This window comes from Lissotriton helveticus, chromosome 12, assembly GCF_964261635.1.
Source record: "Lissotriton helveticus chromosome 12, aLisHel1.1, whole genome shotgun sequence".
Classification (NCBI taxonomy): Eukaryota; Metazoa; Chordata; class Amphibia; order Caudata; family Salamandridae; genus Lissotriton; species Lissotriton helveticus.
The window spans coordinates 774,877,809-774,904,956 of NC_136073.1; the positions used below are offsets into that span (position 1 = coordinate 774,877,809).

The following is a 27,148-nucleotide window of genomic DNA, read 5'->3' on the forward strand; positions in this document are numbered from 1 at the left end:
AATTGGGCTGAGACCCTAGAAAGGGTTTAGAGAGAGCACTTAAAGGGTGCTAAGACAGACGGTTGGATGCCACTGAACCTTTATCGAGATTACTGGACATGAGAGAAGAAGCTAAGTTGAAGGGAGTTTCTATAGATACAAATTTATTAAGGGGGTGGAGTAAGAGAGAAATGTGTTTTATTGGCAATGTGAACACTACTTTAGTGGCAGAAAGGAAAAAGGCAATTCTTATGCGCATTAGTCCAAAACTAGGAGATTTTGCAAAGGGGAGGCATAGTAAGGATCTCTTTGAAGAGGGTCTGGTGAAAGGTGTAGATACATATGTGGCAACTTTTACAAGTTTGGATAAGGCTCAGTCTTCTATGAGGAGAGTGTTTGGGGAACACGTTTTTGACAGGGCCTGAGCAAGGCTACGTTTCTCTAGCCGTGGTTTTGGCCAGTCCCATTATCTAACCAAAGGGCGTGGTCATTCAGAGGATTTCAGTCTGCCACTGGTTTCTATCCTCAAAGACTGTGGGTTGGTAGAGGACGCCAGGCCAGAGGGAGAGCACAATACTTGCAGGCAAACCAAGGAAACAATGAAGATGTTTTTTTGGTTCTCACCAAGGAAATGTAGGGGATCGGTTCAGAGGTTTTGTGAACAACTGGAAGAATTTGACAAGGGACCAGTTGGTCTAGAATGCAATTCTGGATCATGTTAGAGTTAAGAGAGAACCCATTTCAGATATTGGAACCTTTGGAAATGGAGTTTCCAGAGGAACAACAAAGGTTAGAGGAATTGGAGGTTCAAGAGATGCTAAAGAATGGCGCTGGAAAAAAAGAGTCAGAGTAGGAGTTGACATTTGTGAGGACGATTGTTTTGGTCAGGAGAAAAGACAAAAGTTGGCGTACTGTAATATATTTAAGAAATTTGAATTTCTGGTGTACAGTCATTTCAAGATGGAGGGTATCCATCTTTTAAGATCTATTTTGGAAAATAACGATTAGATGGTCAAGCCCCATCAAAAGGATGCTCACTTTACAAGTCTAACAGCAGAAGTCAGTTGCAAATATCTCCAGTTCAGGTGGTTAGGAGACCTTTACTAATTCACTTGTCTTCCCTTTGGGCTAGCGTCAGCTCCCTGGTGCTTTACAGAGGTTGCTGCATTACTCAGAGAGGGGAATTCGCATGATAATATACTTGGACAAACGTTTAGTTGTGTCTCAAGATCAAGAGGAGTTGAAGACGTAGCAGCTTCAGTTAGTAATGGAACTGTTGGAGTCCCTTGTGTTTCTGTCAGTGCTAGTTCCTGGTCAGGAAGTGGATTTCCTAGGGTTTCAGGTGAATACTGTGCTTGCAACTTAGAGTTTACCAAGAAAGAAAGATGGAAAAATAAACAGGTGAAACCGGTTTTGAAGAGGTGCTTTGTTACATTAAGGAGTTTAACAAGGATAATAGGTTTGTTTTCGACTAATATTCAGGCATTTTTTCCAGGACCCCTTCATTACAGAGCCTTACAGAAGTTGAAGGCAGGGAGTATAAGGAAAAGCTCGTGGTATGGAAATCAGGTGGCTCTTTCATCAGAGGAATAGGAGGAGTTGAATTGGTGGCTGGACAATTTGAACGCTTGGAATGGCCGTACAATTTTTGGACTTTATCCAGAATATGTACAAGAGAAGGCTGGGAGTCTTTATGGTTGGGAAGCATGTTTAAATCGACAGGAAACAGGTGGCAGATGAACATGGGAAGAGAGTTGGGAACACATAAATGGATTTGAAATGAGAGCAGGACTTTTGCAATAAAGCCTTTTGGGGAAATTTTAAGGTACTGCAATGTCTTAATGAAGATGGACAATGTTTCCGTAGTGCATTATATAAATCGAATGGGTGGAAGCAAATCCAAGAATAGAACTATGATCGCAAAAGTGATTTGGGGTTTTCTCTGGAGCAAAAGATGGGCTTGCAGGTGGATTATTTTCCAGGGCTGAACAACACAATTGCAGATTAGAATTCAAGTTAACTGAACGATTACAGCAATTGGAAGTTGAATGTTCACATTTTCAAAGTAATACAGGAGATTTGGGGTCCCTTGGAGGAGGATCAATTTGTGTTGAGATTGACATTGCAGTTACGTTATTTCAGGTAGAGACAAGATCCACTAGCGGAGGCAGAGGATGATTTTCAGCAGGATTGGAGGAATCTTCGTTGCTATGCATTCCCACCCTTTGCGATGATTCAGAGAGTGTTGTTGATGGTGGGGAGGCAGAGGTGTCAGTTCTGAATACTCCACTTTGTTTAGCTCAGCCTTGGTTTCCAGTGTTACTGGAGTTAATGGTGGAAGATCATTTTTGACTCCCGTCTCAGACGGAATGTTGTTCGGTCTGGAAGAAGTTCATCCTTTGGTTATAGAAGGGGTATTAAACCTTCTTGTTTGGAAGATTTTAGAGGAGGAGAGCACTTTCCAGGCATTTCCGAACAGGCTCAGGAATTGCTCAAAGAGTCATGGGCCCTAGGGACTAGGAAGCACTAGATTGGAGTATGGAAGACTTGGGTTTATTGGTGCTTGGAAAGGGACTTGGATCCAGTGGAGGCATATGCTGCAGAAGTATCAATGTATTTGTCATCTTTGTTTGAAAAAAGTTTGATATGCAGGACCATTAATTGGTATAGATCTGCTGTGGCAGCTGGCCATCCTCCAATAAATTGTTTTTCTACAGTGAGAGATAATTACATTGTGTAGACCACCTAGGTCTAGATATAGTAATTTGTGGGATGTGAATCAGATTTTTTGGAAGACTGAAGAGTTGTGCTTCTAATAGGTAATTAACTTTACAACAGTTATCATGTAAATTGGTGACTTTATTGTGCTTGATTTTATTCAGGAGTGTCTGTTGTTAAATCCTTGGAGGTAAGTAATCTATTTTATAACCCAGACGAGGTTTTATTCCAGATTGCAAAAGGAACAAAAAGATATAGTTTCTTGTTTGTAACTCCAGTTCTCTCATAGGGGTATTTCCATGACAGTCATAAGCGTTGAATAATCTAGCCCGCCTGCGGGGGACCCCAGAACACTTTTTCCAATATATCTTCTTAAGTGCTGTAGTTTGCCTTTCTTCAGGAAGGTCTTGAAAAGTCAATTGGGAAAGTCATAATGCAGCCTAAGGACAAGGCTACAGTGATCAGAATTCTTCATCTTGGAGTGGCAAAAGATGAGACGGTAATGAAAAATGCGCTTAGAGCATAAATAATTTTCTAAAGACACAGAAAAGGAACCTGCACAAACCTTTTTACTACGAGAGAAACAGAGATGAAGAAATGCAGGGTAATGTGGGCCATAGGCTGCCATTATAAGTGAAGAAAAAAAGAGACTGTGGCTTTAAGAGCAGCAAGACCATAATGCTCAGCCAGAGGCAGTTACCGCAGTTCTTTTTGAAGGCTGTACTAGCTGATTAATAGCAGAGCATGAAAGTGTCTGTTTACTCCCTTGGAGAAGGGAGATTTGCTTATGAGTATCATGGAAATACCCCTACGAGAGAACTGGAGTTACAAATCAGAGACTATACCTTCTCTCGTAGGGGATTTTCATGTATAGTCATAAGCATTGAATAGGGTAGCAAGGTCATCCCCCCTGAAGTGATGGAGTCGACAGAAACCAAAAGATAGGGAAACAGCTAGGCAAAGAGATTTCTGAGGGATGCCTGTCCTACTTAAGCATCCACTCCAGCATCTGAGTCAAGGCAGTAGTGCCTAGTGAATGAGTGGATTGATCCCCAAGTGGCTGCTTTGCAGATATCCGCCAAGGGAATATTCTTCATCAAAGCCGCAGTAGCTGCCTTGCCTCTAGTAGAGTGTGCTTTGGGCTTACCAGTAGGAGCTTTATTAGTTAGCTGATAGCAGAGGATGCAAGAGACAATCCACCTGGAGACTGATTGTTTGGAGGTAGCTAGACCTGTATGAACTGGGCTATAATTGATAAATAGCTGTTGCGATTTGCAAATAGATTTGGTTTTATCCAGGTCGAATTTTAGCACTCTCTTTACATTCAGCAAGTGGAGGGCTCTCTTCGCTGGAGAAGAGAAAAGAGATTGTCTGATTTACGTGAAAATCCGAGAACACTTTAGGTAGGAACTTGGGATGGGTACGCAACACTATTTTGGAAGAGTGGAAGACTGTGCATGGCTCATGAGTGCAAAGGGCCTGTATCTTATGAACTCTACGGGCTGATGTTATAGCCACAAGGAAGGCAGTTTTCCAAGTGAGATGTTGAAGTGATGCATTATGAATAGGCTTAAAAGGTGGAAGCATGAGGCAAGAAAGCACAACCTTCAGCTCCCATGGAGGAGAGGGACGTCTAATCGGAGGAAAGACCTTCTTAACTTAAACCCCTCCAGAAAATCTTTAGTGACTGGGATCCTAAAGAAAGAGGTTTGTGAAGGCCTTTTCGGCGATGATGTGAGCACAGACAGGTGGACTCTGATGGAAGAGAATTGGAGGTCAAATTTATCAAGGTGTAAAAAATATGAAAGAATGACATCCTCCTGGCAACAAGTGGGATTGATCTGCCTGGAAGAGCACCAAATGCGAAATCTTCTCAATTTAAAGGCGCAAGCAGATGGCGTAGATGGTTGCTCTGCTTCCTTTAGAATGCCCAGACAGTCCTGAAGTAGGTTCAGATGGCCTTTCTGGACTAGCTCAGGAGCCATGCTGTCAAACTCAAGGAGAGAGGCTGGGGTGTAGTAGTTGACCTCTGAACTTCGTGAAAAGGTCTGGCCTGCAGGTCCGGAAACCACAGTTGTCTCAGCCATTCTGGGGAGATGAGGATCATCTTGGCTATTGTGTTTGAAAGCTTGTGCAAGAATGCTAGTATCAGAGGTATTGGAGGAAAAGCGTAAAGAAGTTTGTTGAACCAGTCGATCCACAGAGCATTCTCCAATGACCTTGGATGATAAAATCTGGCGGCGAAGTCATGGCATTTTTTGTTTTCCGCTGTGGCGAAAAGGTCTGTAGAGGGTGCGCCCCACAAGTTGAAGATATCTTGTACGACCTTTTTGTTGAGCACCCACTTGTGGTTTTCATTTACAACCCTGCTGAGCGTGTCTGCCTGGATGTCCTGCACATCTGGCAAGTGAGCGGCTATCAGTTTCAAGTTACTGGCGAGGAGCCAGTGCCAGATCGCTTGAGCTTCTTATGACAGGGCTCAGGACTGTGTTCCCCCCAGCTTGTTCAGGTAGTACATGGTGGTTGTACTGTACGTCTGAACAAGCAGGGGGTTGGTCGTGAACGAAGGATGAACCGCCTTGAGTGCCAGGTGGACTGCACAGATTTTCAGGAGGTTGACATGGTATGTCTTTTCTTTCAAGGACCATATTCCTTGCATATGCAGGTGATCCATGTGTGCTCCCCACCCAAACAGAGAGGCATCCATTACAATAGTCTGTGTTGGGTTCGGCTGGTGAAAAGGCATCCCCCTCAGGAGACTTTTTTGGGGAACACCACCACTAGAGTGATCTGAAAGCATGAGTGAATAGGATGATCTTGTCCACCCAGTTTCCTGAGAACTGGTTCCACTGATCCTCTAAGCACTCCTGGAGAGGGTGCATGTGGAGGCGAGCATTGGGGAGTCAGAAATATGCAGGTCATTGAGCGGAGGAGTGAGGAGACTATGAAGACTGTTGGATGGGACATCCCCTGAAGGTTGTGACATTTCTGGAGAATGGACAAACGTCGTTCCTCTGAAGAAAACACCTTTTCCTGTAGCGTGTCGATGGTAGCTCTTAAGTAGTGCAATGTTTGGACTGGTGTTGACGTGGACTTTTGAAAACTGATGAAGACCCAAGCAGTGAAGAAGATCGCAAGTTCATTGGAAATGCTCTTGGGCTTCTGGGAATGAGGATGCCTTGATCATTCAGTCATCCAGATAAGGATAGAAAAAAAATCATGTGTTTTCGTGAGTGTGCTGCCACCACAGCCATGCATTTAGAAAATATCCTGGGTGCTGACTTGAGGCTAAATGTTAAAACTGCGTATTGGAAGTGGTTCTGCCCCACAACAAATCTGAGGAATTTCCGATGTGACTTTGTGATGGGAATATGAAAGTAAGCGTTGTGTAGGTCTATTGAGCAAAGTTAGTCTCCCTGGTGTAGTTGAGGGTATATCTGATGTAACACCAGAATCCTGAACTTTTCCTTTCGGATTCACTTGTTTGTGATTCGGAGGTCGAGAATGGGCCTGAACTTCTTAGGCACAAGGAAATACCTGGAGTAAATACCCTGCCCTCGTTGGTTTCGAGAGACAAGTTCCACTGCTTTCCTGTGACACAGCGTGTTAACTTACTTCTGTAGAAGCGCGAGACGTGGATGACCTTGGTAGAATGGATGGTGGTAGGGCAGTGAATCTTAGACGATAGCCACGTATAACAATATTCAAGACCCAGGGTTCTGCTGTTATGCCTTGCCAATCTGCTAGGTAATTTGCAATGCTTCACCCTACTGGAGTGAGTAAAGGAAAAGGGGCAACAAAGGATTCAGGGTGTTGATGTTGTAGGTTGTTGGCCCCCTTGGTTAACTTGTTGAGTAGTACGTCCCCTCTGCTGCTTGCGCTGAGGCTGGTACGGCTGTGATACTTTTGTGATCTCTTGGACTGCCATTGAGGGATTTGAACCCTCTGTGAAGGGAAACAATGGTGGTAGGGTCGGAATTAAAGTCGCTTTAGATTTCTCTAATCCCACTGCTTTCAAAGTATCCATCTCAGTCTTCATTCTCGCCATTTCATCATCAGCGTGAAAGCTGAAGAGAGAGGAACCCGAAAAAGGTAAACGTAGCAAAGCGTCAGGCTTTGGAGATGTCAGTCGAAGCCATGCATGTCTGCATAAGGAGACCCCGTGACAGTAACTGTGGGTGGCTGAAATCGAGGAATCCACTGCCGCACGGATAACCTGGTTGGAAACCATAGCTCCCTCCTGGACAATATCCAGAAAAACCTCCCAGTGTTCTTTTGGGAGGTGATCTGCGAAGTGGAGAATATAAACCCACAAGCTTAAATCGTACCTTCCAAAGAGGGCCTTGGCTGTGGCTGCTTTCAAGGATGTAGCTGTCATGTCGCAGACTTTGCGGCCCGACTAGTCCAATCTTTTGCTCACCTTATCAGGGAGAAAAGTAGCAGATGGAGACGTGGCATGGGATTTACCTGCAGCTAATATTACCACTGAGTCAGGTGGAGGGTCACCACATAGAAACAGCGAATCTTGCTCAGGTGGGCGGTCTTTCTTCTGGAGCCTGCTGATTTTGCTGTAGCTGGAGTGATGAATACTTCCATGGCTGGATCAAGAAGACCCAGCACTAGTGAGAGCAAAGCTCTTGAGGCTGTGCGCTGGTGAAGAGTTTCAAAGGTCTAGGTATATTCAATTTTGATGCGCCTCGAACCAGAACCTCTTGAAAAGGTGTTTATATAAATTGATGAGGACAGAAGTTGAGGTGAGACCGACAACAGAGGAGAGTAGCCCCTGGTGGACGAGGATTTATCCCCATGGCGATGGCAGGGGAACACGATCTTGATCTGTGATGAGATCGGTGATCCAACCGTGAGTGGTGCATTCTAGTAGAGGAACGTGAATTGTGTCCATGGCGAGAGCGATGATGCGTTCTTGAGTATGATCTCCTGAGCGCTAGTATGATAGAAACCTGAGGCACCACAGGATGTGGAATGCCAGGAGTTGGTGGAGGTAGAGTTGGAGTTTGAGGTACCAGAGGAGGAGGCAGAGTTGGTAGTGCTGGAGGCGGGGTGCTGTTGGAGCTGGTGAGCCAGGTTGAAGAGATACCGGAATGGGAGAAGAGGGTACTTCTACCAGAGATGGAGACCTGGAGTGAGAATCAGATGATGAGTAGATTCTCCTCCTTATTTTCGGTTTTCGCTGTCTCCTCGATGATCTTCTCAACGTCAACCTCCCCATGGCGATGGCAGGGGAACACGATCTTGATCTGTGATGAGATCGGTGATCCAACCGTGAGTGGTGCATTCTAGTAGAGGAACGTGAATTGTGTCCATGGCGAGAGCGATGATGCGTTCTTGAGTATGATCTCCTGAGCGCTAGTATGATAGAAACCTGAGGCACCACAGGATGTGGAATGCCAGGAGTTGGTGGAGGTAGAGTTGGAGTTTGAGGTACCAGAGGAGGAGGCAGAGTTGGTAGTGCTGGAGGCGGGGTGCTGTTGGAGCTGGTGAGCCAGGTTGAAGAGATACCGGAATGGGAGAAGAGGGTACTTCTACCAGAGATGGAGACCTGGAGTGAGAATCAGATGATGAGTAGATTCTCCTCCTTATTTTCGGTTTTCGCTGTCTCCTCGATGATCTTCTCAACGTCAACCTCCGTAGTCATTGACTGGTTTTCGAAGTGATCAGCTTCTCGACGTCGAACCCTGTCGATGTCAGCTTGCCCTCGATGTCGATCGGCTTCTCGACATCGACCACTCTTGTAGTCATTTGGCTCTCATAATCGACCGCCTACCTCTCGGTGACGGCAAGTTGGAATCCCTTGATTACAAAGCATTTCTTGATCTCGGTTGTCGATGTGAAGCAGGTCTCGATGTCGGCCGAATGTTTCTTGACAAACGCTTATTCGGCGCTCAGCCAGTCAATGGCGGCGAGCATGTCAGCGCCGTACCTCCTCTCGAAGTAAAGCGACCAAGAGTGTTTCTCCTTGGAAAATGCTTCTCAGACCTCCCATGACCACTGGAGGCTGAAGGAAGAGCTCTGGTGGAAGAATTACCTGTCACAGAGTCAGGCAGATTGACTAACCTTAAGCATCAAGTACAGCAGGAGCGATGTAGTTGCTAGTTTCTCTCCTCCCTAGGAACGGTACCTCAAGTGAGTCGTATACATAAACACTCCCCTATGAGGACCTCACCCAGGGAAGGGGAAAAGTGGAGAAATAAAACAAAGGATTGGCAGCCAGAAACCATCTACAGGGCGCGACGACAGGAGAGACACCATACGTTAGATCTGTGTTCTGGTTCCTGCATGGAGACACAAGGACACAAATAAATGCACTCCTCCACAGACTACAATATCAGTTATACTTAAATGTGTGGGACTTCACTTACTTAAATAAGCTGCCACATTCATCCAAGTAGAAAAGGGCAAAAAAGGAAAAAATAAAGTAAATGCAAACGAAACAGGAGCTGCCCAAGAACCCCGGTTCTGGAAAGCTAAAGGTCCTTTGTAGGTACTGGTACACAGTCATATATATGAAAAGCTACTTAGCTTCATGAATGTAGTCTCTTCCTGCTCAGCTGCGTACAACACGAAAGGCAATGATTCTTCCTTCCATTAATATCCAAAGTACAAATCCGAGCTTCTCACCAGCTCTTTGGTAAGCCAAAATGTTCAGCAGAGTGCCGTGCCCCAAAAAAGAAGTAAAAATAAACACAAGATATCAGCGCAGAGGGCATGCACTACATGCTAGCGCTCAATTATCATATGTTGTCTGCTTCAGTGAGTAATCGTGGTAAAGTCACCAAGGTCAAGGTATGTGCGTCCGCGGTGGCAGAGAGCCTCTCACTCGGCTCTCACAGCGTGGCTCCCAGATGGGGTCAGAGGTCACCAAACACCGTGGAAACAGAAAACGAAGGCTCAATTCTCTATCGCTGCTTCACAGCGCGAATCCAAGTGGTTAAGTAACATCCCAAAGAAGAGAAAAAACAGAACTCCGGTAACAAGGTTCCAGGTCAGATCAGCATTAGGGAAGGGCAACACCACAGGTGACAAGCACCGAGGGCTTACTGAGAGAGGCAGATATAGAAAGCAGAAGCAGGAGTTAGAAGGAAAGAGAGGACAGACTACACAGCACCTCCTCATCTATCTCTTGTTTTATTCCATATTGATTTTAGATAGGTGTATTTAGGTTTTGTTGAGTTATTCTCCAATTAATTTGTTATTTACCTGCAAACCTAATTATGTCTGAATGAATTCTATCTGTATATCAAACTACTGACCATTCAATATTCTGATAAATTCTTTTTTTCAATACACCTTTGTGCTCGTTTTTCATGTTCTATGTGTAATGTTTTATGTTTGTTAAATCACTGTAGATGAATTAAGTTCACAATAGGATTTTTCACTAATCCTACTAAGTTATTTTGAATCACTAAGTGTTACTTAAACAAATTCCCTTGACGGCACCTTTACCCTTTTATTAGACTACACAGCAGGCATTCTGGGAGATGTAGTCCATAACTAAACTCCTAAAACGTGACAGAACCCCCTCTCAATGACCAACGTCTCGGCGGTCCACCAGGCTTAGAAGGGTACAAGGTGTGGAAACGCCTCAAAAGCCCAGGACAATTTAGATTAGCGAGCGGTTCCCAGAAGCGTTCCTCAGGCCCATACCCCTTCCAGTCAATCAGATACTGTAAGGCACCCCTCACTCGTCTGGAATCAAGCACTGCCCTCACCTCATACTCAACATCCCCTTAGATTTCCAAAGGCTGAGGCCTTGTTACAGCTCTGGTACCCTGCACATATGGTTTCAGTAGGGACACATGGAACACAGGGTGGATTTGCCAAGACGAGGGGAGTTTCAATTTCATGGCCACTGGATTAACCACCGCAACAATGGGATACGGACCTACAAACTTAGGTTGTAAACGTGTATTCCCCTTAAATTTCAAGTGTTTGGTACTTAACCATACTTTCTCTCCCACTGAGTATGCTGGCTCAGGAGTTCTCCTTCTGTCGGCCTGTGTTTTGTCGCGGTTTCTGGCTGCCGCCAGATGCTCTTTGGCATCCGGCAAAACGGCAAGAAGGTGATCATGGTGTTGTTGAATGGTAGGATGGGAAGAAAGACATGGTTGTTCAAAAGGTAGTGAATTGGGGTGATAACCGTTAGGGCGAACATCCCAGAGAAGAATGAGTAGCGTTGTTATAGGCGAACTCCGCCATCCACAACAGCGTTCTCCATTCCTCATTCTGCTGGAGGGTAAAACACCTTAGATACTGCTCTTGCCTTTGGTTAAGTCTTTCTGTTTTGCCGTCTGTCTGCGGATGATAGCTTGTTGACAAACAAGCATCGATTTTCATAATGTCACACAGAGCCTTCCAGAATTTAGAGGTGAACTGTGTCCCTCTATCCGTAATGAGAACAGAGGGAACACCGTGTAAACGTACAACGTTTTGCAAGAAGACTATGGCTAGTTCTCCTGACGTGGGCAACTTGGTCAGTGCAATAAAATGACCCATTTTGGTTAGATGGTCTATAACCACTAGGATGGTGGTGTTGCCGAAACTGAGAGGCATTTCCACGATGAAGTCCATGGACACCGTGTGCCATGGTGCTGGAGGTATCGTATGGGACGTAGTAATCCGCTGCTTCGTTGATGCTGTGCTTTAGCTTGAATGCAAATGGGGCATCTGGCAACGTACTCTTCGATGTCCTTCCGCATCGTCTCCCACCAAAAGTATCCAGAAGTGGTCTGTAACGTCTTCTGTACTCCCATGTGTCCACTCAAGGAGAAATCATGTGTCCATTGTAGGACTTGAATCTGTAACTCTTTCTCCGGCAGGTACAATTGCTTTTCTCTGAAGAGTAACTTGCCTCTCAATACTCTCTGTAACGGTTCTTTGGCTATCCAGGATTGTGTATCCACAGCTTTGATTTCCTCTTCAACTTGCTTCAGGAAATCTGAGGAACATGTGATGGCTGAAGCAGATGGATTGAAGGAAGCCTTGTGTAGGATGACAGGAGGATCGTCGACATCTGATGTTTGATCCCTCAATACAGATTCCGGTCTTGAAAGGGCATCTGCTTTGCCGTTTTGTGGGCCTGGACGGTATTTTACTACAAAGTCAAAATCCGAGAAAAACAAAGACCACCGTAACTGGCGTGGTGTTAATGCCTTCGCACTTTTCAGGTAGAGGAGAATTCGGTGATCCGTAAAGATTTCAACAGTGTGTCTGGCCCCCAGAAGATGATGTCGCCATTCCTCGCATGCCCGCTTAATGGCCAGCAACTCTTTATCCGTGATACTATAGTTTATTTCACTGGAGGACAATTTCCTGGAAAAGTATGCCACAGGATGGATTTGGCCAGTGTCTGGGTTTCTTTGCGATAAAATGCCTCCTATAGCATAATGAGAGGCATCAGTCTCCATCACGAAGGGCTGACTGGCATCTGGATGCCGTAAGATGGGTGCGGTGATGAAGCCGGCCTTCAGAGCCTGAAAAGCACATTCGGCAGGGTCAGTCCACTTGAAGACAGCTCCCTTCTTCAATAGATGGGTTAAGGGTTGGATGATCCTAGAGAAGTCTTTAATGAATCTTCGGTAAAAGTTTGCAAAGCCTAGGAAGCTTTGCAAATCTTTCACACTAGAGGGAGATTCCCATTGAATAATTGCTTGAATCTTCTTGTGGTCCATCCGTAACCCATTCGGGCCGATGACTTATTCTAGAAATTCTACTTCTGTGGTATGAAACAAGCACTTCTCCAGTTTGGCAAATAGCTCATGGCGTTGCAACCGTTCCAACACTTCCATCACATGCTTAACATGGTCTTCTAGTGTAGGAGAGTAAATCAAAATGTCGTCGATATAGACGATGCATGAAACGTCCAGCAAGCTCCTCAACACCTCATCCATAAAGAATTGAAATGCCGCAGGGGCATTGCACAGGCCGAAGGGCATGACCTGGTACTCATAGAGCCCATATTTGGTGCGGAAAGCGGTCTTCCATTCATCTCCACGGCGGACTCTCACAAGATGATACGCACCCCGCAGGTCAAGCTTGGTAAAATTTTTTGCGTCCTTCAACTGGTCCAACAGGACTGGTATCAAAGGGAGAGGGTACCTGTTCTTTCTGGTTACTCTATTAATGGCTCTATAATCGATGCATGTTCGCAACCCCCCTTCCTTCTTTGGGATAAAAAATAGAGGTGACGATGCAGGGGACGTAGAGGGACGTATGAATCCTGACTCCAGAAGTTTCTTCAGGTACTGTTGAAGATAGACATTCTCCGCCTCTGTAAGGGCGTATATCCTGCTACAGGGAATACTGGCCCCTGGTTCCAACTCTATTACACAGTCGTAATCCCTGTGTGGGGGTAACTTGCTGGCTTCTTACTCGCTGAAGACATCCTGGTACCTCCTATAGACCTCTGGAAGGGTAGTGACAGCGTTAACACTCAAGATTCTCCCTCCATTTGCCAGAGTGCTTGCAGTGGTTTCCATCCGAATTTCCTTATGAATGCAGAGAAGGGTACAATGGTCAGCACAATAATCCGAGCTGAGGGTGATCGTACGAGCAGTCCATTTCACTATGGGATCGTGTTGCGTTAACCACGGCATTCCCAGGATTAGTTTGAACTGAGGAGCATCGATTAAATCAAAGGAAATGAGTTCGTAATGGTTTTGTCCTACTTGCATGACCAGCTGGCGTGTATGATAACATACCGGCCCCGATGTTAAATCTGACCCGTCTACAGCTTTCACGGCTTCAGGAATTTCCTTCTGAATGCACGGGACCCCATATCTCTTGGTGTATTGAAGGTCTATGAAATTGCCCGTAGCTTCGCTATCCAGCATTGCGTGTACCATCACGGGCGTTTCTCCGGGCCATTTTATGGTAACACACAAGTTCATATGGGGTACAGACGGTTGCATTGTGTTCGCTACAGTGTGGTAGACCTCTTTTTCTATGTCTTGGCTCAAACAAGGGGTCTCTAGCTTGTTTGAGCATTCTCGTTTCCCGAAGCATTAAAGGGGTATTCAACTGCAGGTATGTTTCTTGCACTTTTGGTTCTTGCTCTACAGTCTTTGATAAAGTGCCCAGGCTTTCCACAATACATGCAGAGTTTCTGATTGCGTCTCCGAGTCCGCTCTTCAAGACTCAAAGGCCCCCTTATTCCTCCTATTTGCATAGGTTCGGTAGTGTCGGTAGATGGAGCACCCTCCAATACAGCTCTAGGTCTGGTTGTTGGAAAACGCATCTCATATCGATGTTTGTCGCCTCTTCGTTCCTGCAGTCTGTGATCCAGCTGTACTGTAAGATCTATTAGTTCCGCACAAGTAGTAGGCATATTCACCACCTGGGCCAGAACATCCTTCAACTCCCCTCTCAATCCTTGGTAGAACAAGGAGACTCTCTTTTCGGATGGCCAATCAGTTTCAACAACAAGACGGTTAAAATTAGTTATATAGGACAACAAATCTTGTGATCCCTGTTTGAGCGTAATCAACTCCCTATCTAGGGAGAGCATGTGAGCCTTGCGGTAAAAAAGTTTACGCATTTCCTCACAAAACTCATCAAAATTGTTCAATACTGGATCATTTCTATCGATCAGAGGAAACGACCAACTTGCCGCGTTGCCTCCTAAATATGACAACATAAACGCCGTCTTGGAATGATCGTCAGGAAAGACAGTTGGTTTGCACATAAAGTGCAACTTACACTGTCCCAGAAATGTGCCAAATTTCTTAGGATCCCCTAGAAACCTTTCTGGGGGTGCCAATGGTAACTGCACTGGTTGGATAACCTGAATGGTGGAAGGACCTTGTGCTCCCTGAGTTATGGGTGAATGAGTCTGTACAGGAGGCGGTAAAGTAGTGTCCCTGATGTAATGGGTTCCTCTAGAACTAGTGGGACTGGACCTTGCTATTCCAGCTACCTCACGTCTAAGGGTACTCATTTCGTTCCTCATATCGTGATTCTCCCCTCTAACTGCGTCTACTTCCACTCGTAGCGCAGTAAGGGCTTCCAGCACAGACGTCAGGACTGTGTTGGTGTTCATCGCTCAGGCTGTATGAGTACGTGGGCTTATCACTCTGTTAGAGTCAGGCACATTGACTAACCTTAAGCATCAAGTACAGCAGGAGCGATGTAGTTGCTAGTTTCTCTCCTCCCTAGGAACGGTACCCCAAGAGAGTCGTATACATAAACACTCCCCTATGAGGACCTCACCAAGGGAAGGGGAAAAGTGGAGAAATTAAACAAAGGATTGGCAGCCAGAAACCATCTACAGGGCGCGATGACAGGAGAGACACCGTACGTTAGATCTGTGTTTTGGTTCCTGCATGGAGACACAAGGACACAAATAAATGCACTCCTCCACAGACTACAATATCAGGTATACTTAAATGTGTGGGACTTCACTTACTTAAATAAGCTGCCACATTCATCCAAGTAGAAAAGGGCAAAAAAAGGAAAAAATAAAGTAAATGCAAACGAAACAGGAGCTGCCCAAGAACCCCGGTTCTGGAAAGCTAAAGGTCCTTTGTAGGTACTGGTACACAGTCATATATATGAAAAGCTACTTAGCTTCATGAATGTAGTCTCTTCCTGCTCAGCTGCGTAAAACACGAAAGGCAATGATTCTTGCTTCCGTTAATATCCAAAGTACAAATCCGAGCTTCTCACCAGCTCTTTGGTAAGCCAAAATGTTCAGCAGAGTGCCGTGCCCCAAAAAAGAAGTAAAAATAAACACAAGATATCAGTGCAGAGGGCATGCACTACATGCTAGCGGTCAATTATCATATGTTCTCTGCTTCAGTGAGTAATCGCGGTAAAGTCACCAAGGTCAAGGTATGTGCGTCCGCGGTGGCAGAGAGCCTCTCACTCGGCTCTCACAGCGCAGCTCCCAGATGGGGTCAGAGGTCACCAAACACCGCGGAAACAGAAAACGAAGGCTCAATTCTCTATCGCTGCTTCACAGCGCGAATCCAAGTGGTTAAGTAACATCCCAAAGAAGAGAAAAAACAGAACTCCGGTAACAAGGTTCCAGGTCAGATCAGCACTAGGGAAGGGCAACACCACAGGTGACAAGCACCGAGGGCTTAATGAGAGAGGCAGATACAGAAAGCAGAAGCAGGAGTTAGAAGGAAAGAGAGGACAGACTACACAGCAGGCATTCTCGGAGATGTAGTCCATAACTAAACTCCTAAAACGTGACATTACCTCCCCTTCTCTCAAAGGTCCCACTGGCTTCTTGCTGTCTTCTTCTTTCTTCCCTTCCCTGGAGGTGAATCTTCTCCCTGTCACACAGGGTTTGTCTGGAGAAGGTTTTGCAGATTTCACAGGAGGCAGGAAGGCGAGAAGATAGTAGACAGATAATACAGACCTCGTGGGGGTCTGGTTTGGCCTTTTTCTTGCCACAGCAAGGACATTTGTTGAATAGACCAGGCATTTTAAATAGAAAAAAGCCTTTTTCCTGTCAGGAAAACACTTCACTCAATAGAGAAACACAAAAGACATAGAGTGAAGCAAAAACCACTGAACTTTAAAGTTAAATTTTGAAGAAAAAAAACTCAAAATGATGAGTTCAATGCTCCCAGTGTCCTGTCATCAGGGGCCAGAAAAAAGAACTGAGGTAATTGACACTGGCTAAGCATGATGGGATATTGGCGGTCCCTCTGCTCTTAAAGACAGTCTCTATTTTCTTTACATATAACTGAAGCCTATGGCCTACATTACCCCTCACTTCTTCATCTCTGTTTCTCTCATAGCAAAAGGGTTTGTGAAGGTTCTTTTTCTGTGCCCTTACAAAATTATTCATGCACTAAGCACATTTTTCATTACTGTCTCTTCTTTTGCCACTCCAAGATGAGGAATTCTGATCCTTAGGCTGCATTATGACTAAGTGGCTTTTCAAGGCCTTCCTGAAGAAAAGGCAAACTGCAGCTCTTAAGAAGATATATTTAAAAAAGTGCTCCATGGTGCCCCGTAGGCGGGCAGGACTATTCAATGCTTAGGACTATACATGGAAATCCCCTACGAAAGACCAAATTCATCCTCTGTGCTTTATATAGGGTTCGATGAGCATTCTAAGTTAGGTGTAGTGAGATGTCTGAAAGAGTATGAATTCAGGATGAATGAATTCCAGAGGGATGATGTGCACAGTTATTGTCTTATGCAAGCTCATATAATCCTGTAACTTCTGACACCACTGTATAGCGAGTATGAGTGTGTATGCTTGAAGAAGGTATTACTGTAGAGAACATTGGAGTGCATTCGGTGATAGGTGCTATGGCAAGTAAGGTTTTTTTTTCTACAGGAGGTCGCCTGGAGAAGATTTTGAAAACTATAGATTGGTCCAATGCTGGTGTGTTTACTCAGTTGTATTTAAAACCTATGGAACATTTCTCGTCTGTTACTATTCACAGCTTTGAACATGCATAATGATATCCTCCAGTCCTGACATGAAATGTAGATTCTACAAGTACTGTGATGATAGGAGAAACAAGGGTGCAGATTAAAATCCCCCTATAACTTAATCACAATAAAGACTCTAAGTGAAAAAAATAATCTAATTAAGGTCGTTATAACGATTCCAAGCTGTTCTTGTGTGAATACGACAGTGTCTCTATTAATGATGATTTGGCCGAGATATAGCAATTTGCAATATAAATTCATACGTCAACATTTGATGCCCATGAATTTTAATCAAGTGAGACCTGCGTTATTGTTTCTACAGTTATTAACTGACTACAGTATGATATTTTGTAATCATGCTATCTTTCTGGGGTTTTAAAGCAAGTTAAACTGTAATTTGTGTCAATGTCATCATGTATGTAAAGTATCACTGTTTTCGACTTAGGATTTTATTTTGAAAATCGAATAAAGTATATTGATTGAAGTACTGTGATGAGAGAATCTGGATTTTATTAAAGACATGGAGGCTAGCATTATCCCACCCTCCCTTCTCAAAAAGGGGGGGGGGGGTAGTAGGAAGGGGTGGGATACAATTGGTTGGGACAAGATATGAAACTGTTAGATTAAATAATTGTGTTACAGTTTGAGTCAAGTAATTTTAAACTGTTGGAGTATGACACATTAGGAATGTTAAAGTATTGGTTTGAATTGTATTCAAAATTATTTTTTTAACAGACAGTGAATATGAGGAACCCAAACACTATTTGGGGTCCTACTTGGAAGGACAACAGTTGAAGTTTTCGAGATTCTCCTTTTTGGTCAAAATAAGGTCTACATAGTGAAAGATTTGACCCAGAAGCAGCTACAAAGAGGAAGATGCCTGTTGGTCAAGGGTTTATAAAGGGTGACATGTTCATTATGATTCTAGAGTTTTGAATTTGGTTAGGAGTTGCTTTAAATTGCTGCAGATGGAGTAGCAATAAAAGATATATGCATAAATGCAGGTCTTTGTGTCTTTATTGAAATCAAGATTCTCTCATCTCAATACTTAGAGGATCTACATTGTCCAAAACGGGTCCAAGGATATTTGATTGCACTTTTATTATATTACCTAACAGACTGCACCTACAATACCATATTTTACACTATACAAGGATAGTCCAGTTACGGGGCAGAGCTAGGCCAGCCAAGATGTTGGACCCAACGTTCTGCAGCTCCATCCGCTGGCCCACACTTCTCTTGAAATCCTAGACAAGGGCCCGGTAGCAGGGCCGCAGATGGGCACAGGTGACCCCTGGGCCCAACACCCTGACCTTTCAAGGCCTCAACTGCCCACCTTGACCCCCCCCCCCGCCCAGGGCTGTGTGGTTGAGCCATATAGCCCCAGACTCCGTGGCGGTGGGCCGGTCTGGCTTCTGGACAATTGCGGAAGCCGTAGCTACTGTGCCGGGGTTGATCATCTCTGTACAAAAGGGGGTGGTGATGGACGGAGCATCTGAATCAATCAAACACTCACACCCAGTCAAAAGTTCTGGGTTTAATCCATCACCGTTCTTTAGCCCACTCTGCCACCCCAGTTCAGACATGGTTATATGCAATTCAGTCTGACCCTGTGCCTCATGGGAACAGTCCAGCCCGAACTGCCAAGCCATGTCTTCCCTGGACCGGAAACAAGCTTCCGAGGACCGGTTTCTGGCATTCCAGCCGTCTTCAGCCCGGCTTGCTTGAATCCAGTGGCAAAGTGAGCAAGGGACTCACGTCTGAGCATACCCTGCCACACTTATGGCGGCCAAAAGGGGGTGGTGATGGACGGAGCATCTGAATCAATCAAACACTCACACCCAGTCAAAAGATCTGGGTTTAATCCATCACCGTTCTTTAGCCCACTCTGCCACCCCAGTTCAGACATGGCTATATGCAAATCAGTCTGACCCTGTGCCTCATGGGAACAGTCCAGCCCGAACTGCCAAGCCATGTCTTCCCTGGACCGGAAACAAGCATCCGAGGACCGGTTTCTGGCATTCCAGCCGTCTTCAGCCCGGCTTGCTTGAATCCAGTGGCAAAGTGAGCAAGGGACTCACGTCTGAGCATACCCTGCCACACTTATGGCGGCCAAAAGCGGGTGGTGATGGACGGAGCATCTGAATCAATCAAACACTCACATCCAGTCAAAAGATCTGGGTTTAATCCATCACCGTTCTTTAGCCCACTCTGCCACCCCAGTTCAGACATGGCTACGGGGTTGATCATCTCCTCCCAGCCCCTACCCCAGGTCTAGGCCACCCCCGCAGGGTGTCCAGTGACGAGGCCCTGCTGGGCATTCAAACAAGGCGTGGCCGCCAAGAGGTGAACAAGGAGGCTCTGCGACGCATAGGTGAGCCACTGCGGTAAGGCCCACCCACCGGACGGCACCCCAGGAGCCTGAAGGGGCACTTCTTCCCTTGCTGCACTTCTTCCCTCCGCATTGAACCTGTGCTGGCCGCCTGCTTTGGAATCGAGGCACACAAGGGGAGGGGGAGATCCTTTACGAGGCCTGATTGCAGGGCGTTCACAAACCCAGGGTCTACTGCGCTTCCTCCACTTCACGAGCTCCCCCGGGCCCAGTGACCTCCCATCCTCTGCGGCAGCCACACACTGACTCTTCGGCACCCACACAGAAGTTCGCCACTATTTCGCCATTTGATTGCCCCCCATTGGGCCCCTGGGACCGTGCAACTGCTTGCCGTGCCCCAGCAGGCCCCTCCTTCGCTGGCAGGTATTGCCTACCCTACACTACCCTGCTATCTCTACACAGGCTGCCCATGGGGTATGGATTGCCATACTGAACCCACCATCTTAAAGGCACGGTCCCAGTTTTATTACTGTGATGTTTTTTCATCTATGCAGCCTATGGGCTAATTACCTTCTATTACTTGCTTTTTTTCTCTGAAAATAAAGGGATGTGTTGGAACACTAAAGGAGTGTGTGTTCTCTGTTACAGAAAGGATACATGAAATTATTTTCATTTGAATGAAAAACCCATGTAATTTTTGCATATTAGCCTATTTGAGTTATGGTAGGCAGCATGTTTATGTATGTATACATGTATATATGTATGTTTGAAGGTACTCCGTACTTTTTTAGCTAAACATACACATATATATGTTTTTTTGTGTATGCTCCGGAGTCCCCGCAAGTGGGCGGGGATTAATCAATGCTTATGACAAATGATGAGTTTCCCCTGGAAGAGAAACGTTTTTTCCTCGGGCGAAGTGCATCACAGAACGTCCGTTGTCTTTTCCATGTACAAGACTGCATTCAGGAACAGTTCCCACATGTGGCCTATCTCAGTAGATCTGGAGAAGACATTCAACACAAGGCACTCTCTCTTCATAGGGCAGTGACTACTTGTCTATACCTGGTTACTCTATACCAAGCCGAACAATCGGATATGTCTGGGCCGCCTGATTTCCGCTCCTTTCCTGATGGATCGAGGGACTAGGCAAGAATGTCCCCTCTCCCCGCTGCTCTTCGTTCTCACCATATAGCCCCTGGCCATATGCCTGCAAGGGGATGGCCAAGAGTGGGGTATACCCATTGAGGATAGAACACACACAGTATCCCTATATAAAGATGCCCTACTAATGTATCTCAGACACCACATCTGACCTTTCCCCACAATGGGACGCACTAACCGCATGTGCAGGGCTTCGAGTTAACGGGGAAAAGTATGTTCCGACCAGCCACAACTCGTATACCTGGGTGAGCCCCCACCCCCATCCCCCCTTCTGCTGACACGAGGTGGCAGTCCGCTACTTGGGAATCCGCCTTTACCACACCACGTCAGATTTGTATGAGGGGAACCCCCATCCGACCCTAGCAAGTAATAGATTTCAGGTGCACTTATGGCAACTTTTACCCCAGACAGCGTTGGCAAAGATGGTAATTTTGCCCTGCCTCTTATATTATTTTGCCAACCTTTCAGTCATCCCACTGTTCTTTCCTAAAAGAACTAGATTCCCTATTAAGCACCCTCATCTGGGGTAAGCATCGCCTCATTGCCTTCCATAACTTACAGCTTCCGGTGGACTGAGGAGGATTGGGCGCCCCACCCTTTGCGACAAACTTTTTAGGATCACAACTACAATGGCTGTCACGCTGAACTGCCTGGCGCTATTTAGGTGAGACATGCAGCGAACAGGGAATACTGCTGGTCTCAACAATACAAGTCTTTCTCCTTATAAAGGTTTTGCTATCCTTCCGCTGGCATTTGACAGCAGTAGCAGCCCAGACGTGCATGGTCCGTATCCATCGTTTCACACATGAGATGCCGTCATAAACCCCTGCGTTGCCCCTGATCAGCCTTCCCCACTTCCTGGGCTTTTACTGACGCAGGGACATGGCAACCTGGATAGAACACTTGCTGCTTACATTAGGAGACCTCTTTGTAGACTGAGTTTTTCCTAATCGAACAGCTAACCACAGACCATGGCCCCCTGCCGCCCGTAGCAGTTCCTCCTTTATAGGCAACTTCGCATCATGTACCCTGTGGGACTCCACGGAGACAGAAGCTGCTACACATCCAGTATTCGATCCGGTCTACCATGACGATAGTTGCCGATTGAGCAGAGAGTGGACCGGCGCCCCTCCCCCTGCCCAGGCAGGGAGTTCCGGTCGGGTGGGCAGGCAGCGCTCAAGTTGTTTCGGACCCCCTGCCTACTTATGGTTATGGTAGTGCGGGCACGCAGCAGTCAGCGATTGTACTCACTGGTGCCTGGCACGTCTCATGCTTTTGGTATTTGCTTTTAATAGCTTCATTTGTACTTTTAAATTACATTATTTGCTCTGAGTTCTATTTGCACGGCCGCTGCGCCAATCCATCGCCAGACATGATGCAGGTTCTGCTGTCCAACAGCGGGTGTATTCATGGCGTACGCTGATTGACATCGGGAAGGGTTTTTACCGCTGTACCCATCAGTTTGATGTCACTGTGGTTGCTCCTTTTTTTTATGTAAAATCTGTGAGTTTAATTCTTTGGTTACCACCAGTCCCAAGCACATTCCTCGCCGGCCATTAAAATACTGAGACTGAATTGCCGCTCATTGGTCAAGCAACTCTGCTGAAGTGTTTGACCCGATTCAGGATGAGGCCCCTGATGTCCTTTTTTTGACTGAGACGTGGCTCTCTGCTAATACCATGGCAGAGCCCAACTTAGCACTTCCTCAGCGATATACCATCAGAACTCTTAGCAGAGAAGGTAGGGGTGGGTGTATTGGGGTTGTTTTTAGAACGGGTTTTACCTGTTCTTTGACCATAGAAAGCATCACAGATTCTGAATGCGCTCTGTTTTAAATTGGGGTCAACGCCAATTTTACCCTTCCAGGCCTTCTGATCTACCGCCCCCAAGGGCCGTCTAAAGATTTTATGGAAGCCCTGCTTGTTAAAGTGGGGCTGCTCGCTACTAGGACGGCCAACTTCAATATTGTTGGGGAGCTCAATCTCCATCTGGAAGCTAATCAAGACAGGGAGATTAGTAATTTTTTTAGCTGATCTAGCTGCATTCCAACTGAGACAACTTGTCCCCAATAGTACGCATGCAGCCGGCCACCTGTTAGACCTTTTTTTAATATTCAGACTTTCACAGCCACCCATCCCCTCCCTATGAACTGGAGGGATCACTATCTGGTGTCATTGACACTACAAGGTATAGGCCCTCCCTTAGAGGCTCCGCAGAGACTTATTTTGAAATGTCCGTCGCGTAAGTTGGAAGTGGATCGCTTCCTCGACCTCCTTCCTACCCAAAGGCCTGGTCTCCCTAATAAACCGATAGAGTTAACAGTATTCTATCAGACTGGCTCTCGTCCACACTTGACACCCAGATCTCGGCTATGTTGACTAACAGTCGTAGAACCTGATCGTGCCCATGGTTCAACGACGAACTAGCCCAAGTTAGGAGGGCATGTAAAACCATGGAAAGGGCTTGGAGAAGACAGTATGACCCTATTTTGAAACTCCAATATCGAGCATGCATCAAACAATATCATAAGTCCATCCTGAAGGTTAGAGCTGACTTTTTCTACAGGGAAATTAAAAATAGCAGTAACCCCACTAAATGTATTTTCTCCCTTCTTAAGAATTTTAAAACTTCTGGGCAACCCACTTCACCCTCCTCACTTCCAATGAGCAATGTGAAATCCTCGCTGCCTTCTTTATTAAAAAGGTTGATGATATCTATAAAACTCTCCATCACATAGTGGCCCGTATAGGTCGGTCCTATCCTTTGGTAGCTACCTGTCCATAACTTTGTTTTTCCGGCACTTCCCCAGGAAGCCATGCGGTCTTTCTGCAACAAACTTAAATCTGGATCGCCGGCGGATCCTCTTAAACCTGACCAATTCAAGGCTTTTTACCACAGTTATTGCCTGTGTTCTGTGACCTCATAAATTTGTCCTTAACCTCTGCTACAGTTTCCATGGCCTGGAAACATGCCAAAGTGATCCCTGCCCTCAAGAAACTCACACTGGATGACTCCAAGCCTTATAATTTCCGCCCTATTTCCCTCCTCCCTTTGATGGCCAAAATCCCTGAAGCTTACATCAATTCCATCCTCTCTAGTTACACTGACACCTACAATTTGCTGAACCCCTCTCAGAATGGTTTTGGTCCGCGTCATAGTGCGGAGACAGCTCTCCTGGCGGTCACAGAACATCTGTGGCACTCTCTGGACTCTTGAGGACACTTCTGCTCTGATTTTATTAGACTTAAGTGCCGCATTTGACACTGTGTCTCACCAGATTCTTCTGCAGCGCCTGGAGGACATTGGCATCAGTGTCACTGCCCTAGGGTGGTTTTCCTCATACCTTTCGGAAAAATCTTTTCAAGTCATCACCCCCTCTTTTTGTCCTCAGATACAGTGTTCACCAGGGTGTTCCACAGGGCTCTGCCCTGAGTCCGACCCTCTTTAACATTTATATCCGGCCCTTGGCAGCATTGGCAAAAGATAGGGGCTTGACTGTTGTCTCTTACGCAGACGACACACAGTTAGTGATCGCTTTGTCTAATAACCTCGCTCTGGATGCTGCTAAGTTTAAGGAGGATTTAAGAGAGGTCATGAACTGGACGACATCAAATTGCCTTCAACTTAACGCCACAATATCAGAAATCTTGCTAGTGGGAAAAAAAACACACATTTGTGGAGTGAGCAATGGTGGCCTTCTGTTCTTGGTTCTCCATCCTCACCTAAGCAAACCGTTAATGTGGGCGTCTGGTTTGATTCAGCCCTTTCCTTCCAGCCACAAACTACGGCTGTGGTCGGAGTTTGCTTCAGACTCCTTCAAGGTCTTAAACCTCTGTTGGGTCTTTTTTGAGCCCAAAATCCAGCAGGTCTTCATCCAGGCTACCATAATGTCTAGTGAGTTTTAACGGGGTAGGCCCCAAAACTATCCGACCTGGGTCATATCGTATATACAAAATGTGAAGTGGTCGGTGTGTTGTTCAAATGTGAATACAGTTTAACGGTGGACCATTAATTCAAGATATACAAGTGTATTCCTGTGATGGAACCTGAATTTAATTCATTCAGTTAATTATGTCAATACATTCTTCTGTATCAAAACAATTTCAACATCTTGGAGAGTACACAATAATATTCTATACAAAATTTTACAGTGCTCATAGGTGCAAGAAAGGGAAAAGTAATTGAAGTAGGATGGAGGTGATTAGGTCAGTGAGGGACAGGGTAAAGGCATTGTGATAAAAGCACAATTCAGTGATATATGGTGGAACCTTTACAGTCTATAATCGATCATAAGTTCCCAAACTGGTATATTACACATAGGGCAATGCTGGATTATTTTACAATCCTATAGTGTATGATGGTGGATAAAGGTTGTCGATGTTTCGACCCCTGTTTACAAAGGGTTAATTGGTCCTCATTCTGGGGTCTTCCTCAGGACAAGTGTTGGTGTATGAGCACTTGGATTTGTCGGCTCTGTTGGTCCGATCTTGAATGACGGCCGCAGTGAAAAGCCGTATTCAGAAATACAGGAATCCTTCCTGATTAAATCGTGTTACTTCATGTAATGCTGATTCAGATGAACAAAGGGTCGTTATTAATCCGAACATTAATTTGTCCTATACCGCTGAGCAGTCGGTATCAGCATCTGCGAGCGTCAGCCGATCGTTCTGCTATTCTTCAGGCTGGCTATGAGCACTGTAAAATTTTGTATAGAATATTATTGTGTACTCTCCAAGATGTTGAAATTGTTTTGATACAGAAGAATGTATTGACATAATTAACTGAATGAATTAAATTCAGGTTCCGTCACAGGAATATACTTGTATATCTTGAATTAATGGTCCACCGTTAAACTGTATTCACATTTGAACAACACACCGACCACTTCACGTTTTGTATCTACCATAATGTCTAGGCTGGACTATGTTAGTGCTCTATATCTGGGAGTTAATAGAGCAGAGACAAAGCGCCTACAGAAAATACAGAATGCGGCAGCGCGACTGTTGTTGTGGCTCCCCAGGACCTGCCATATTTCAGAATTCATTAATAGACTCCATTGGCTCCCTGTGGAAAAGCGTGTTCTTTTTAAAACTCTGTGTATTACTCACTGGATTCTCAATGTCTAATCCCCAGTAATCCTTGCAGATCTTCTTACACCGTACACGCCATCCCGCCTCTTGCGCTCCTTTAATCAGCACCTGCCGATTATACTGCGGATTAAGAAAGCCAGAGCTGGAGGACGTTCATTTTGAGCTTTAGCTCCTAAACTTTGGAACTCCCTCCGGGTGAAGATTAGATGCATTTATGATCATATAGCTTTTTGTAAGGCTATAAAACGTATCTGTTCTCTAATTAATGGATTGGGGCGTTGTCTCCGCTGGTCCTCCTTTTGCTGTCAGTGCTTAGCGCTGGGACGCCCATTTGCTGGGGCAGCCATACGTTCAACAAATTATATAACATCATATATTACAAACCATACTTGCCATTGGTCATGGCCCTCACCTTATCCCCTGCCTATACAAGGCTATTCGAGAATTAACAATGGCTCCCCTCGACATGTTGCGACAGACGTGGCAGGCTGATTTCAGACAAGGGCTACACGAATGGGAGCAAGCTTTAGAATTCCCCCAACAGGTATCCTGTAACTCACTTTTTAAAAACATACAATTTGCTATAATCCAGAGTGTACCTTACCCTGGCTCAATTGAAACACTTCTTCCCTGATGCACAGGTGGATGCCTGTGTTGCCATACACCTGACACAGACCTTACTCACATGCTAATGTCCTGCCCATCTCTACACGATTACTGGAGGTCTGAGCACAACACCATGCGGTAAGTCATGAAACTACTAGACATACACACCTGGGAGGTGTGCTCTTTAGGCATTTTCAAACATCACTAACTATACAAGGTAAGCGTCCTTGCCAAGCTCACGCTCATCCTCTAATAGCACTCCCCAAGGGCCAAATGGTGGCGGTATCGCAAGGAGAGGTACGCAAGTGGGGAGCAGCTGAGGAGGATGACCTCCACTACGAAGTAGCTCTGCACTTGCGCAAGCGACCTATCTCCCAATAAATGGGCTACCCTCCTTTCACAGCTCCTACAAGCGGTGGGGAATGAAGACCTTCCCCTGTTACTCCTTAACACCACCCCTATAATCTAAAGTCTAAAACCCCACGCACTCCTCCAACACAGTGCCGCCAGCCTTTCTATCCGTCCAATTCCATTTCTCCATTGCACAGACGCGACCTGCCACTGCATCCTAGTTCTTCAACCCTATTATTGCCACAGTATATCCCCACATAACATTGTTGCAGCAGTACACTCCCGGCATTTATAGTGACCCACTGGGGGAGTTTACGTGTACGCTGCTGTTCCACATGCACTTGTTTAACTCCTGTTTCATGTTTTCTTACACAATATAATACTCATTCTATAGACTGCTGCGTTTGCCTCCTTGATGGACTCTACCAATTGTAACTGTTCTTTATACAGGAAAAAACCCAATATATTTTCAAATAAAATATTATACTCCAAGTAT

General features: G+C 45.6%; 1 protein-coding gene across 1 annotated transcript in view; it reads right to left on the reverse strand.

Annotated features, from left to right (window-relative positions):
* TDRD10 (tudor domain containing 10) overlaps positions 1–27,148 on the reverse strand; it is an 852,263-nt gene that overhangs the window by 127,683 nt on the left and 697,432 nt on the right. The gene's annotated exons all lie outside the window — the stretch shown is intronic.